This window comes from Ictidomys tridecemlineatus, chromosome X (assembly GCF_052094955.1).
Source record: "Ictidomys tridecemlineatus isolate mIctTri1 chromosome X, mIctTri1.hap1, whole genome shotgun sequence".
Classification (NCBI taxonomy): domain Eukaryota; kingdom Metazoa; phylum Chordata; class Mammalia; order Rodentia; family Sciuridae; genus Ictidomys; species Ictidomys tridecemlineatus.
This window is the reverse complement of record NC_135493.1, coordinates 77956688-77973983: the sequence shown is the minus strand read 5'-3', so window position 1 is coordinate 77973983 and position 17296 is coordinate 77956688. Positions and strand designations below refer to the sequence as shown.

The 17296-nt window shown below is 35.7% G+C and overlaps 1 protein-coding gene and 1 pseudogene across 1 annotated transcript in view; one reads left to right on the top strand and one right to left on the bottom strand.

Moving 5' to 3' along the window:
* The window catches only part of Pbdc1 (polysaccharide biosynthesis domain containing 1), a 346698-nt gene that overhangs the window by 164975 nt on the left and 164427 nt on the right, over positions 1 to 17296 (bottom strand). The window lies entirely within an intron of this gene.
* Positions 4154 to 10934, top strand: LOC120889650 (serine palmitoyltransferase small subunit A pseudogene; annotated as a pseudogene).

Below are 17296 nucleotides of genomic sequence, written 5' to 3'. Positions count from 1 at the left end.
TATTTATTTATATGTGGTGCTGAGGATTGAACCCAGGGATTCATACATGGTAGGCGAGTGCTCTACCTCTGAGCCATAACTCCAGCCCAGATTTATAACATTTTAATAAGTTTAATATACTTAACAAAATAATGATTGATATCAGTATGGAATATGGAAAAACACAATATAAATATGTCTAAAAGTTATAAATAGAAAATTCAGAGAAAAAACTGAAAATGGCTTCTACTGACATGTAATCAGAGTGTATCCACAAAGACTGAATTTTAAAAAGATCTTACTATACCCTAAATTAATCTAAAATAGTTAAATGTCATTATAAAAGACCAGCAAGCAATGTAATTTCTTTGTTGGAAACTGACAAGATTATTGCCAATTCAACTGTGGAGAAAATGTGAAATATAAAAACATGTTTTTTTAAAAAAACAGTAACATATCAAAACATTGTAAGAGACCGGTAACTAAAGCAATATGATACTGACACAGAAATAAAAGAAAAATCAAAGGAAAAGAATATTTTTAGAAATCTATGTGATATAAATACTTCTGTATATGCACAAAGATATAGATTTAATTATGTCAGTATTTGTAATTATAAAATAAAATGTAAATGACTCAAATATTTATCAAAAGGGACTGGTTAAATTACAGTAAAGTAAAATGATGGCACATTATGATATGTATAGAATCTCTTTATAATTATATGATAAAAGCTCCATTACATACCATTAGTCACAAAAAGTAAATTATAGAGAGAAATATATATATATATAAAATAAGGTCCCATTTATGTGAAATTATCACCATTTATACACACACACACACACACACACACACACACACACACACACCATAATCACAATATGGTTAAGAGTGCTGGTGCCAGAGTAGATTTCCTGGGTTCAAGTCAAGTTTCTTACCTTTCTAAACATCTTTCTTATAAAATAAATATATCAGTGGGAACTACTCCATTGTCTTATTATTCATTCTTTTTTTTTCAATGGAGGATGGTTTTATTGAGATAAGATAATCATTTAGAATTGCTACCAATAGCACTTTGTGATAATTCTTTGTGGAAAACCTGCAGTATGAAATAAGTTTTTTTAATTGATTTTATTTTTTAACTACATGACAGCTGAATGCATTACAGTTCTTATTACACATATAGAGCACAATTTTTCATATCTGTTTGTAAATTATGTTCACACCAATTGATGTCTTCATATATGTACTTTGGATAATGATGTCCATCACATTCCACCATCAGTGCTAACCCCTGTCCCTCTCTTCCCCTCCCACCCCTCTGACCTATCTAGAGTTCATCTATTCCTCCTGTGCTCCTCCTCCCCCACTAAAAGGCACAATCATACATTGCTGGTGGCACTGCAAATTGGTGCAGCCAATATGGAAAGCAGTATGGAGATTCCTTGGAAAACTGGGAATGGAACCACCATTTGACTCAGCTATCCCTCTCCTCAGACCATACCCAAAGGACTTAAAAACACCATGCTACAGGGACACAGCCACATCAATGTTTATAGCAACACAATTCACAATAGCTAAACTGTGGAACCAATATAGATGCCCTTCAGTAGATGAATGGATAAAAAAATGTGGCATATATATACAATGGAATATTACTCAGCAATAAAACAGAATAAAATCATGGCATTTGTAGGTAAATGGATGGAATTAGAGAAGATAATGCTAAGTGAAGTTAGCCAATCCCCCCAAAACAAATGCCAAATGCTCTCTCTGATATAAGGTGACTGACTTATTGTTCACTCTTAGTGAGGAAACATGAAACATACTTAGCATAGTGTGTTGCACAAAGTAGGTGCTCCATAAAAGCTATTGATATTATAGAAGGAAGGGAGAGAGATAGATAGTGGTCTTTCCTTCTCTTGTTCTCCCCATCCCTTCCCTTCCTTCCCTTCATGTCCTCTCGCCTCCTCTCTTTTCTGTTATTCTAATTATGCATACTTGTTTTGTGTGCAGTACTGGGGATTGAACCCAGGGGAGCTTTGCCACTAAACTGTATCTCCAGCCTTTTAAAATTGTTTATTTTGAGACGGGATCTTGCTAAGTTGCCCAGGTTGGACTAGGAGTTGTACTCCTGCCTCAGCCTCCTGACAAGCTAGGATTAAGTCATACACCACTGCTTCTGGCTGAATTAGACATAGTTCTGTCAGTATTTCCATAGAAAAGAAGGATTAAAAAAAAAAAAACTTCCAGCTCTACCTGGCATTTAAGAACTCTAAGATTCCCTTCAAATTGGTACCTGAACGAGTCCTGAGCCCTAAGCATGTGAAAAGTTTACCTTCTTGCTTGTTTCTTGCAAAAATCATGTCTAATTAAAATTCTTTAAGGCCCAGCACTCATATTTAAGCTCTTCAGGTCAGGCTTTTAGTCACCAAGGTTCATTGTTAAAATTAAGATAAATTTATATTTAAATCTCTGTGCTACCCATACACAATGCTCCCGTCTCCCTTCTCCCCTCTCAGGTTCCTTCTTATTTTCACTGTTGGAGTTTAATTCCTGTACACATCACTGTAGCAATAAGCACCTGCACAGATTACAAGTGTGAGTCACTCACTGAAACTGATTATCAGTTAAGAGCATTTAGATGGAATCGTGAGGCTTTTGAGAAAAATAAATTAGATCTCGCCAGAGAGAAGACGATAACTAAACATCTCAATGCTCAAATACAGTCCTTTATTTTCAATTTCATCTAGGGGACAGGGGAAACTCAAAAGTTGAGCATCATTCTCTTTTTTCTCTTGCCCCTTGGGTGTTGAGGGCTTAGGTTTATACATAATAATTAGACCTTTGACCACAAGGCAATGGATAGAAACATTGGATCCCTTTGAGATGGTCCTCTTCACCTTTTACCCACCTCTACCATGTTTGTAAACATACATGTGTAATTTTACTGTCATCAAGACCCCTGAAGAGACAATCTTAAGCTAATAAGCTTAGAATAGATGCCTTTGCTAAGACCTAGTGGTCTTTCTTTAGTCAATTTATTTCTTCATCCCATATTTATTTATTTTATTAGAGCATTACAGGTATACATAATAGCTAGGTTCATTCCAACAAAATCATACATGCATGGAATCTGACCCATTCCATTTCAGTCCTTATTTCTCCCCCACCCCATTCTACTGATCCTCTCCTTGTTCATCCATTATCCTTCCTTGATTGGTGCTTTTCACACATACACATAGGTGAAATTCCCTGTGGTATATTTATATACTTTGTAAAATTCATTCTGCTAGTCCTCTCCTTTTTCATTCCTCCTCCCTCCCTCTTGATCTCCTTCTTCTACTTCACTGTTCTTTTCTATATCTTTATGATATCTTATCCTCCCCTTCTTTTCCTTATTTTTGATCTAGTTTCCACATATGAGAGAAAACATTTGACCGTTGATATTCTCAGTCTGGCTTATTTCACTTAATATAATGTCTCAATTTCTACCCATTTACTGGCAAATGCCATAATTTCATTCTTCTTTATGACTGAGTAAAGCTCCATTATGTATATATGTACCACATTTTCTTGATCCATTCATCTATTGGTGACATCTGAGCTGGTTCCATAATTTGGCTATTGTCTTTCACCCTTTTAAATGACTATTTTTATATATTGTCTTCTGTCCTCAAATCTGGAACAATTTCTTCATCTCCACTCTTGGTTGATAACCTTATTTCCTATTGACCTGAAGAAACGGTTGCATACTTCTTCCATCACATCTACAAATCTATGAAGTCTATACCTATATATTTTCCCTCCCTACATGTTACCACAGATTAACTCTCTGTGCTTCAAGCAAAAGTCAAAAACCCACTTGTGCACAAGATTCCAGTCCAAATCTTGTAATTATCTCCTTTTCCCCTTGTATAATCTCAATAGCATACAAATGGGCTTATTTTTCCTTTTCAAATAAACCTTCCTCTAACTCTCTCCATCGTGATATTTCTGTTTTCTTCATAACAAGGCCCTTAAGATAACTGTATAATTTCATTTTGTTGGATATGGATTTCCAGTTTGGAGGAAGATTCCTGCAGGGTCAAGTAGGGATTTGATTTTTAAAATGATGATTCCTTTGCCTCTTCCACTATGTGAAACCTCTCCCTACATGATTCAGGCCACAATGCCTTCCCTTGAGTTCATTCCTGCTGCAGACGAAACCAACTCTGCTGGGTGGGTCTTCAGGCCAATTTCTCACATGCTTTCTCTGGGAGCAGAGTCAGGGAATAAGGGTTCCTCAGGTGTGACTTCTGGCTCATTGCTCTTATATTCATTTTCCTTTTTCTCCCATAGTATTTTTCAGGGGTTCTAGGATGATGATGATGGTAGTGGTGGTAGTGGCTGTCATTTACTAAGCACCAGTTGTGTGCCAAACACACAGTTTTGAACCTCATAAAAATTATTACATTTAAGGCTCATAACAAAATTATGAGGTGTGAAGTAACATTTTCTTCTTTAATAGACAAAGATTTTTAAGGCACAAAATGGTAGTGCCATAATAAAGTCACCCACATTGGAAGTTGTAGAGACAGATTTCTAACCCAGGTAGTTCAGTTTCAGAAACGACTGCACTGTACAGTAAAATAGAGAAATAATGTGTTTTAATTCTCTGGACTTAAACTGCCTACATGCAATCTTAAGGAAAGCCAAGGGCAGGAGAGTTCCTTAGACTGTTTGAGAGTGTGAAATCCTAAATCTCATTTCCTCAGTTCTGCTTTTATTGCCCTGGAAGAGATGCAATACTGGCTTGTTTTGGGAGGGAAGTGATGACTGATATTTGTTTACTAAAACAGTGTCTGGCACAGTTACATAGCAACTCCCATCCTTTGCACACTTTGTTGTTAGATATTTTACTTCTACAATTCTATAATCCCCACAGTGTAGTGATTTCATCTTTGATTGTAAATGTCTGTGGTATTTAAAATATTTTAAAATAGATATAGTTTACAGATTTATATCTGAAATGATGAATCTTAAAAATCCCTTATGTATTTACTCATATATTTATAATTTCTGGTGCTTCTTTTTCTTCCTGAACATATAGATTTCTATCTGGGAATATTTTCCTTCATCCATCCTAATGAATTTCTTTCAATATTTAATTTAGGCAGTCTTACTGGAGGAAAAAAATCATATTTTATATCTGAAATATTTTTATTTTGCCTATATTTGAAGAACTCTTTGTTGTATATGGAATTCTAAGTTGGCAAATATTTGTTTTTAGCAGTTTAAAGATACCACAGTACTGTGTTCCAATCCATGATTTTTGGGGGTGGGTGAGTACCAGGGTTTGAACTCGGGAGCACTCGACCCCTGAACCATATCCCCAGCCTTATTTTTGTATTTTGTTTAGAGACAGGGTCTCACTGAGTTGCTTAGGGCCTCGCTAAGTTGCTGAGACTAGATTTGAACTCTCGATTCTCCTGATTTAGCCTCCCAAGCCGCTGGGATTGCAGGTGTGTGCTATGCGCCCAGCTCCAATTCCATGATTTTTGATATGAAATTGGTGGACTTATTATTGTCTCCATATATATATAAGATTCTACATTTAAAGTGATGAAACAGAAACATCATCCAAGAATCTTATGCCCAGCCAAACTCTACTTCAACAGTGAAGGAGAAATATATTTTCCCAGACAAATAAAAGATGAGGGAGTTCATCACCAGTAGCAAGCCTCACAAGAAATTCTGATGGTAGTTTTTCTAATTGAAACAAAAGGACAGTAAATAGCAACTGATAGCGTAAGAAGGTCAAATTGGAAACCGACTTTCATAACTATAGAATATTTTATGTAAATTCCATAGTAACCACAAAAAATACCTAAGAAGTCTCCCTCTCACACACACAAAGGAAAATTAATCAAAGAATTTTAATACAAAAAATAAAACATAAAGAAGACAACAAGAGAGGAAAAGACAGACAAAATAATAAGAAGACTAACAGAAAACAACTAATAGAATGGCAATATTAAATCCTTCCTATCGATAATTACTTTAAATGTAAATTAAACTCTCTAATCGAAAGACCAAGAGTAGAAGGATGGTTTTGAAAAAGGCCCAAATATATTAAATCTATGGGAAACTTGATTTATATTTAAGGACACACACATAGGCTGAAAATAAAGGTGGCAAAAATATTCCATGCAATTTTTTACCAAAAGAGAGTAAAAGTGGTTATATTTATATCAGACAAAATACACTTTAGGTTAAAAGCTGTCATATGAGAAAGACATTTTACAATGATAAAAGGATCAATTCACCAAGAAGGTATAAAATTATAAATATATACCCATTATTGGAGGACCTAAATATATACAGGAAGCACTGACAGAAAACTTGGGATCCTAGAAAGATCCTAGAAAGACTGATATGTGGCTACATCACAGGAGGTGCATGGCAGGATGGCCTGGCACAGGCCTGGAAATAAATGTCTGGTTCTACTACCAGTACCTGCTGGTCATCGTGTTTTACATGCTGAAGCCCTGAGAGTGGACTGTGTTCAATTCTGTGCTGGTTTCAAGTGTGGGGATGGCACTATGTATACCAGATATGTCTTCATGCCTCAGCACATCATGGCGATATTGCACTACTTTGAAATTTTACAATGACAAAGATGTAACCAAAATGTACAGGTTTCTTGGGGGAAGATCCATCTTATAAAGTTGGAATGAGACTTCATCAGGTGTCATAAGAAACTCTACTAGATATCAACATAACTGACCTTATAAATACAAAGACTAAAATTCATAAGTAGAACAGGAAAATCATCATGACTCATGTGTTGTGTTCTTTATTTTTAATTTTAAAAGATGTTCTTGTATAGAAATTTTTGTCTATTTTAACATTGTAGACGTTTCTGCTTTGATATTAGTATTTTCTTAACCTTTGTGACTGTTTCATTATTAACCTATGAAAGTTTTTCTTAAAGTAACTTTGAGTATATTTTAATTGCCTTCTATTTTTAAAACCCAGAGTTATTAGTTGGGCCCTCCTGTTCTTGCTATTGTATGGCATATACATCTGGCTGGATATATTTCCACTCTTGACCAAAGTTTTGTAAGAAACAATGCAAGATTTGGGGTAGGGGGAATATTTTATTGAAAACTACTTACAAAATACTTATCTGTAAGCTTGAACTCAGAAATACAGTTTTAGCTATCTAGATTCATAACAGCTTTTGCTTTATAACTATTAAAATATTTCTTAGCAATGAAAAAGGAAAGATCCATAGCAGGTGCAGTGGTGCATGCCTGTAATCCCACCAATTTAGGAGGCTAAGGCAGGAGGATCCTAAGTTCAAAGCCAGTATTCATAATTTAGTGAGGCCCTAAGCATCATAGCAAGGCCCTGTATCAAAATAAAAATTAAAAAGGGCTGAGGATGTGGCTCAGTGGTTAAAAAAAACCTGGGTTCAATCCCTGGTACAAAAGAAAAAAAAAGATAAAGAAAATATCTTGCTAAAATTAAGGAACATTTTTATTATTTTTATTGTTTAAATATTTATTTCTTACGTAGACGCATTTCTAGAAAACTTTGGTGATGATTCTTGTGGCAACAAGTAGTTAAATAACACTATTAGGTAATTTGTATTTTCTTTAATAGAAGGTAAATCACTTTCTTCTAAAGGCCACTATTAACAGTATATGTACTTCCTTAAATTTAGTTCTCCTGAATGTACTATGCATTGCAAATGCATTTGCACATTGCAATAAGATGTGATGAAATGAATTGTTAAAAACCATAGCAGCAAAAATTGGTGCAGCTAATCTGGAAAGCAGTATGGAGATTCCTTGAAAATCTGGGAATGGAACCACCATTTGACCCAGCTATCCCTCTCCTTGGTCTATACCCAAAGGACTTAAAAACAGCATACTACAGGGACACAGCCACATCAATGTTTATAGCAGCACAATCACAATAGCTAAACTGTGAAGCCAACCTAGATGCCCTTCAGTGGATGAATGGATAAAGAAACAATGGACTATTACTCAACAATAAAAGAGAATAAAACAATGGCATTTGCAGGTAAATGGATGGCGTTGGAGAAGATAATGCTAAGCGAAGTTAGCCCATGCCCCCCAAAATAAATGCCAATGTTTTCTCTGATATAAGGAGGCTGACTCATAGTGGGGTAAAGAGGGGGAGCATGGGAGGAATAGATGAATTCTAGATAGGGAAGAAGGTGGGAGGGAAAGGGAGGGGGCAGGGGATTAGCAAGGATAGTGGAATGTGATGGACATCATTATCCACAGTACATGTGTGAAGACTCGAATTGGGAATCAACATACTTTATATACAAACAGAGATATGAGAAATTGTGGTATTTATGTGTAATAAGAATTGTAATGCAAAAATCACAAAGTGCATGTATAAAGACATGAATTGGTATGAACATACTTCATATACAAAGATATGAAAAATTGTGCTCTATATGTGTAATAAGAATTGTAATGTATTCTGCTGTCATGTATTTAAAAAAATAGAATCAATTAAAAAACATAGCAGCAAAAAGAAGTATAAACTTGGTTAAAATCATTTTGTTATGGGTCTGAGGCATTCCAGGAAACTGAGGCAGTACAAAAAACTCCCACATCAAACCCTGATTCTTGGGATCAAATCAGAAAGATTTCAGACATGTTGCTTAGAATAACTAGCATGAGTTTATTGAAGGGATGGGAAAAGGGAAAGGGGATACTCTCAAGGGAGGGAGGGAGTTCATTCAGAAAAGAAAGGGACAGTGTGCCTCTCCTGCACTCCAGTTTTATTGGGGATCCCAGAGAAGTTTCCAGAGAGTCCTTCCCAGGGCCACCTCATGACTGTTGACTGATGGCAGGGTGACATCAGACTTTCAAATCCCTACTATCATGACAGCTCTAGCTCACTTTGGACCATGCTAATAGGTTCCGATTGGATTCTTAACCATATATTCTTATAGATTTTATGGTTAGGAGGAATTATCCTTATCTCCTTGAGTTCCAGGATCTTGTTTGTTAAAAGCATCACAAAAATCTTACCCTTCACGGTAACTTGAATTCCTCTTATTGAAATTATTTTGGACCTGCATTTCTCCTGTAGATAACAGGTAGTTTGCTGAAGAATGTGATATAACCTGTCCATTTAAGGCAGTTAGGGCTGCAGATAAATTGCTTCTTAGAAAAGAAAGCATGGGGAATCAGCACACTGGGCCAATTTTATAGAATTATTCTATAAAATATTCTATAGAATTATTCTATAAAATATTCTATTATTCTTAACTTTATTTTTCTACCACTCATGTCTCTTTGTCCCCTGTCACTTTCACTCTTTGTATTGTTTTTTAAAGGTTGTATTCCTTAAATGTAAAATGACTAGCTAATTTTTGATGCCAACTCATTAAATTCAAAGATAAAAATTATAAATAATACAAAAGAAAAAAAGGGAGAAATAGCAGTAAAATAGTAGAAGACTTCAGTACCCAATTTCAGTAGTAGGCCAAAGAAAAGACTATCTAGACAAAAGAAAATAACCAGACAGAAGAACAATAAAGAAGTGGAGCACTTGAAAAAATATAAAACAGTGGACCTAACAGCCTAACAGATAAATACAGAACATTCCACCCAACAGAAACAGAAAACACATTCTTCTCAAGTACAGGTGGATGTTTGTCCAGGATAGGTCAAATGTTGGGTCACACAACAAGTCTTAACAAATATAAGAAGATTGAAATTATACCAAATATCTTTTCTGATCACAAGGGAGCAAAACTGGAAACCAGCATCTAAAGGGAAAATGGAAAATTTATAAATACATAGAAATTAAACAACATGGTCATAAACAGCCATCCAATCAAGGGAGAAATAAAAAAGGAAATAAAAATAATATCTTACATATGTGTGCACATGGGCACATGTCTACACACACACACACACACAGAAAATATGGTGTACCAAAATTTCTGGGCTTTATTAAAAGGAAAGTTCATAGCAATAAATGCTTTTATGAAACAAGTAGAAAGATCTCAAATAAGCAAACTAACCTTACACATCAAGGAACTAGAAGAAAAACAAATTAAGTCCAAAATTGGGAGTAGGGAGGAACTAATAAAGATGAGAAGAGAAACAAAGAAAATAGAAAAAGCTATAGGAAAAAAAATCAAGAAAAACAAGAGTTAGTTTTTCAAAAAGATAAAGCTAAACCTTTGGCTAAACTAGGAAAAGAGAAAATGATACAAAAATATAAAGAACGGCAGCAAGAAAGGAAAAGACACACAATAGAACTAGAAGACTAAGTAAATAAAATCAGAAAAAAAGACATTATGACTCATGCCACAGAAATAAAAAAGGATTTTAACAGATTACAATGTAATAGGGCAATAAACTTGATAACATAGGAGAAATGGATAAACATCTGGAAGCATACTGTTTACCAAAAAGGAATTATTAAGAAATAGAAAGTCTGACCTGAACTAAAGCTAGTATGGAGATTGAAGTAACAATTAAACATCTCCCCAAAAGACAAGCCCATTAAGAGGATGACTTTACTGATGAATTCTACTGAGCATTGATTGCCAATATTTCTTTAAATTCTTCCAAAAAATTGGAAAATAGGGAGTACTTCCACACTAATTTTATGAGGCCAGCATTACCCTGATAGAAAAGCTGGACTAGAAAATTATAAGAAGGGCTGAAGATGTGGTTCAAGCAGTAGCATGCTCACCTGGCATGCATGGGGCACTGGGTTCGATCCTCAGCACCACATAAAAATAAAATGAAGATGTTGTGTCCACTGAAAACTAAAAAATAAATATTAAAAAATTCTCTCTGTAAAAAAAGAGAAAATTATAAGAAAATAATATTATAGGCCAATTTTATAATGAACATAGATGCAAAAATCCTCAACAAAATTTTAGCAAACCAAATCCAACAGCACCTTATATGAATCAGATACCATGACCAAGTAGAATTTATCCCTGGGATATAAGGATGGTTCAACATATGAAAACAAATTAATTTCATATACCACATTAACATAATAAAGAATAAAAAAATTACATGAATTTTTAAACAGATACCTAAAAAAGAATTTGAAATAATTTAAAACTCATTCGTGATAAAAACATAACAAACTAGCTAGAGAATATAATAAAGTTTGTATAGGAAGGCCCACAGGTAACATCATTCTCAATGATGCAAAATGAGTTTCTCTTCTAACATTAGGAACAAGGCAAGGATGCCTACTTTCACTTCTATACAATACAATAGTGGAAGTCCTAGCTAGCACAATCAAGCAAGAAAAGGTATTTAAATCAGAATGAGGAAAAGTAAAATTGTTCCTCTCTGCAGATAACATGATCTTATATATATTTAAAATGCTGAAGTATCCATTAAAAATCTGTTAGAACTAATAAATCGAATAAGTTGAAGATAATAAAATCACACACAAAATTAGGTTGCATTTCTTTCTTTCTTTTTCTTTTTTGGTACTGGGTATTGAACCCAGGGATGTTTTACCCCAGAACTTTTGATTGTTCTGCTTCTCTAATCATTGAGATTATAGTCATACACTCACCAAGCTGGGCTGTGTAAGTTGCATTTCTACAGAATAACAATGAACTCCATGTAAAGAAAATTAGTAAAACAGTCCCATTTACAATAGCACCAGAAAGAATAAAACATTTTGGAATAAACTTAACCCAAAAGGTAAAAACCTGTACATAGAAAACTACAAAATATTGATCAAAGAGATTAAACAAGACACAAGCAAATGGGAGACATCCTGTATTTATGAATCAGATGAACTAATATTGTTTAAATGTATATACTACATAAAGCAATCTATAAATTCAGTGCAAACTTTATCAAAATCCAAATAGCATTTGTTATGCAAAATACAGGAAAAAAATCTAAAGTTCATATGGAACCACAAATAAGCTGCATCATACCTTAGAAGAACAAAGCCAGAGACATTATACTTCTTGAAATATATAATGGGGAAAAGATAGTCTCTTCAACAAATTGTGTTGGAAAAACAGGATATCCATATGCAAAAGAATGAAATCAGATCATTATTTTATACTGTTCACAAAAACCAACTAAAATAGTATTAAATACTTAAAAGTAAGACCCCAAACTATAAAATTACTAAAAGTAAACACGGGGGAAAAGCTTCATGTCATTGATCATGGCAAAGATTTTATTGATATGACACTGACGGCACAGGCAAGAAAAATTAAATAACTAGGACTATTTCAAACTAAAAATTTTCTGCACATCAAAGGAAGTTATCTACAAAGTGAAAAGGCAATTTATGTAATAAGAGAAAATATTTGCAAACCATATATCTGATATCCAAAAAATAATATGAAGAAATCCTAAAACTCAATAGGGAAAAAAATGAACAACTTGGTTAAAATTGGGATAAGGACTTGATATTTCTCTAAAAATATATACAGGTCACTTACAGGTATATGAAAAAAAAAGTATCAGGAGAATCCAAGTCAAAGTCACAATGAAGACTCATCTCAGACCTGTCCGGATGGATATTACCAAAAATACAAAAGACAATAAGTGTTGACAAGGATGTGGAGAAATTGGGACCCTTGTAGACAATTAGTGGGAACAGAAAATGGCACAGTTGCTATGAAATATGGTTTGGAGGTTCCTTAAAAATTAAAAATAGAATGACCATATGATTCAGTATTCTTACTCTGGTATTTACTCAAAAGAATTGAAATCAGCAGTGTATCGTTGAAGTGAAAAGACTGAGCATTTTGCATGTTTTAATTTACTAACATTAGACCTTAGTGTCTATATTTAAGCATATGTATGCATATATCCAGGCTTAAGGATATCAGCATTTGTCAGGACTATGCCTTAATTAGGTCTAGTTCTACAGATACCAAGAAGGAAAAGATAAGGGCTGCAGCCCTAAAGGCTTTTTGGTGTATCTATTAGATTATTATTATGAAATGTATGTGAACAATGTAATTTAGATATATCTTCTCTTAAAGAAATAATATTTTATAAGAATCACAAAATCATTTACTTTCTAAAAGTACAGGGAATATTTTGACAATGTCAATGACTCTATTTTTCCACTAACATTTGACTTGTATACATTTGTAGAAAATAGATTTTGTGTTATCCCCCCACACACAAAGAAGAATTGAAATCAGGATTTCAAAGAGATACCAACACTTGTATAGTCAGTGCAGCATGATTTGCAGTAGCCAAGATGTGGCAATGACCTAAATGCCTCTCAAAAGGTGAATTGTGTAAACCAAATGTGGAATACCATTCAACTTTTTCAAAAAAGTAAATTCTGCAATGGGGACAAACATGCAAGAACTATTAGGATGTCAAGCTAAATTAAATAAACCAGTCAAAGAAAAATGAATACTTTAAGACTGCGCTTAAATAGTGAAGTTCCTGGTATTAAGAAATACAATGGTGGTTTCCTGGGGCTGCAGGGAGGGGAAAAGGGGTTACAAATCAATGGTCAAGGAGGATGAATGAGCACTGGAGATCTGTTGAACATTGTAACTATAGTCAACTATAATGTATTTCACACTTTAAAGATTGTTTAGAAGGTGAATTTCATGGTCTTGTTCTTATCATAATAATATATTTTCATAAATAAAACAAACAAAATCAATAAGTGGATTTTTTTTTACAAGATATCAATATTGGCAATGCTCTGGCAAGAGTGATGATGAAAAAGAGAAGAAAGAATTTATTAATATAAATTATAAAATGTATATCCTGGACATTAAAAAGTGATATCAGATGTTAACAGCTTGTTCTTTTGTAGATATAATTTATGAAGTTGAAGGAGCTGTCCTTTATTCCTGATTATTATTATTTTTTAATAATATATTTATTTTTAGGTGTAGATAGACACAACATAATGCCTTTATTTATTTATTTTTAATGTGGTGCTGAGGATCAAACCCGGGTCCGGCCCGTGCAGGGCAAGCGCTCTACCGCTGAGCCACAATCCCAGCCCTATTCCTGATTATTTTTTGAAAATGTTTTTTAGTTGTAGCTGGACACAATCCCTTTGTTTATTTATTTACTTTTACATGGTGCTGAGAATCAAACCCAGGGCCTCACATATGCTAGGCAAGCACTCTACCACTGAGCCACAACACCAGCCCTATTCCTAATTATCGTAAAGAGTTTTTATCATGAATGAAAGTTGGGTGCTGGATTTTGTCAAACGCTTTTTCTGCCTTGATTGATATGATAATATTGTTTTCCTCTTTAGCCTATTAATGTGCTGAATAACATTAATTGATTTTCTTAATATTTGCTTTTTAGTTATAGTTTGACACAATACCTTTATTTTATTTATTTGTTTTTATGTGGTGCTGAGGATCTAACCCAGTGCCTCGCATGTGCTAGGCGAGCGCTGTACTGCTGAGCCACAACCCCAGCCCCATTAATTGATTTTTTAAGGATGTTCTGTTTACAACAGGTCATAGCATAAAGTTCTTTGGCCATGGTGTATAATTCTTTTTATATTGTTGTGTTTGGCTTGTTAGTATTTTATTGAGCATGCTTATATCTATAGTCATAAGAAAAGTTGCTCTAGATATTCATTTATTTGTAATATCCTTATATGGCTTTATTATTAGGGTATCCTGGTCTCATACAATTAATTAGGAAGTATTCCATATCTATCCACTTTCTGGAAATTACTGGAAAATGGATATCATTTATTCCCTAAGGGATTAATCAAATTTACCAGAGAAATAATCCAGACTCAGTGCTTTCCTTTTTGAAAGACTTTTATTTATTAGGATTAGATATTGATAATGATCATTATTAAGGAATATGTCAGGTCCATCTCCTCCCCAAGCCTCAAGCAGTCCAGGAATGGAGCCAGATCTCTGATGCTCTAAGGCTTGTAGCTCCTCTTGATGCACAAACAATGCATGCACTGGAATAAGGTCCCTTTGTGCTACCAGTCTTTGTCCTTTGGCTGTGCTGGGCTGTGACAGTAAGAGGCATTGAAAAGCAGGGTCAGTCCTTGCAGGTATCTCAGGGACAGCATAAACACTCCTACTTCAGCGTTCCCAGCTCTGCATAAAGTTGCATAGCTTCTTCGTGAGGTGGAGAATGGGGAAAGTCCTTCTATAGCCATGTTATAAATCTCCCTGCCCTGTGCCTCTGGATATCTATCTTGATGAGGATTGATTCTCCATTTAGACACATTGATTTAGCACAAGGCCACTTAGGTCCCGTTGTTCCTGTCCAGTCCCAGGTCTAGGGACACATTTCCTCCAGCCCAGTGAGATATTCCAAGATAAGAGTACACTACTACACATGTTATAATCTCATAGACACCATTCAGTATATACTGACACATAAAATATTTGTGATCCCATTAATAAAATACAAAATATATAGATACAGAGCATTGGTACAAGCAGAGAGGAAAAACAACTATTTCACCTCATGACCACAGATAATTAAGATATTTCCCCTTCCCCACATTATGACACATTCCTTGAAAATATAATTGTTACTTCCACATCGTTGCCTCACTGTTTATTACTTTTACATTCCTTAATTTCTGAGACAGAAAAAATTGTATTTGGTCAATTGTGTGGAAACATGCTTATCGACTCACTTAAAGCTTTCAATCTTCATGATGTATGTCAGAGAGAGTTTTCATTCACAGTAATGTTGTGTGGACTCCTGCTGTGATTATGAATGCATTTATACTTTTTAAGGTGTTAAGGTTCTGGGCTATAATTTTGTTATTTTCTTTGAATGCAGAATGTGATCTGTGCCCACTTTTGCATGTTTGGTACTACAAACTTGTCGATATCCTCAGTTAAGGTTATTGAACATTTTAAAAGAATGTGATCCCTTTTGTGGGAAAAAGACTGATCCAGGAGCACATATCTTGAGTAGCATGGCACAGTTGTCAAACTCAGGGCAAACAAATGCACTATGGGCAGTATGGTGCATGCCTGTGATCTGAGGGGATCAGGAGGCTGAAGCAGGAGGATCATGAGTTCAAAGCCAGCCTTAGCAAAAGCAAGGTACTAGGCAATTCAGGGAGACCTTGTTTCTAAATAAAATACAAAATAAGGCTGGGGATGTGGATCAGTGGCTGAGTGTCCGAAGTTCTACCCCCAGTACGAGAGAGAGAGAGAGAGAGAGAGAGAGAGAGAGAGATGAAAAAGATTTGATCACTTTAGGGCCATGTTGATCATCGTTTCTCTGAATGTTCAGAAAGCTGCAGGCATGCTAATGTTCTTTGAAGCAACCTCTGTCCCTGACCCATCTGAAATTACTTTTCTTTGGTTACTCTATCACATACTAACATTGCCCTCTATCTCAGGATGCTGCAAGAGTTTTCCCTGACAAACTGATCACTCTATCCCATACAGACAAATCAGGGTCATGACCTCCTCACACACTCAGCTTCTCTGTAATGATGCCCACTGGTACCCTGTGAACCCACAGCAGATGTTGCCTTTCAACTGCAATTTCCCAGCAAAGGCATAGATGTAAAATAGATTTGCAGAGATTCCTCCAGTGAGAAGGGAGGGGCTTGTTTTCCTTCAAGATGATCTCCCAGCTCCTGCCTTTGTGTGGTCAACCCGCCCCCCAACACCCTGCAGAATGGAAGAACTTCTGTGGGTCTCACTCTTGCAAGAGGTGGAGCAGATCCCCCTGGTGTGTGCAGGACAGGTTGCTCCCCGCTCCCTCCAACCAGCCAGGAGAGAAAGGTCCAGCCTGAGACAGGGGTCTGTCCTTCACACAGGGAGTCAAAACACTGGGGATGCCTCTACGGGTAGCCAAAGTCCCCCAAGCCCTCTTTACAGAAAACTGAAGGCCCTAGGACAAGGGCAGACTGTCACACATGACAGTGTGGGAACAGAGAGACCTATGTCAGATGGTGGGTCGGGATTTTAAAGGGAGAGTGGCACCTTCATTCATGCGTCCACATTTAGGAACATATTATCAGTGTCCTGCACTGACCATGCGGATCTCTGCCTCACTGGTGAAGTAGAGGGAAAGTATGTCCCTTTACTTCCACATGGCTTTTCACAGACCATGACCCCCCAAGGGGAAGGACCCAAGTGGGAGATTCTTTCCTGCTTGTGAAGGGTGAGGTTGTTGAGCTGCACTGAGTGGAAAGAGGGGGAAGGCAGCTCCAGTCAGTGTTCCAGGGGACTTCCCTGACTACCCACATCCAGACACAGGGCCACCCCCTTCCTGTAGGCTCCATCTATGATCCTGGTTTGGCAGCCTGATCATGGGGTCTTCAG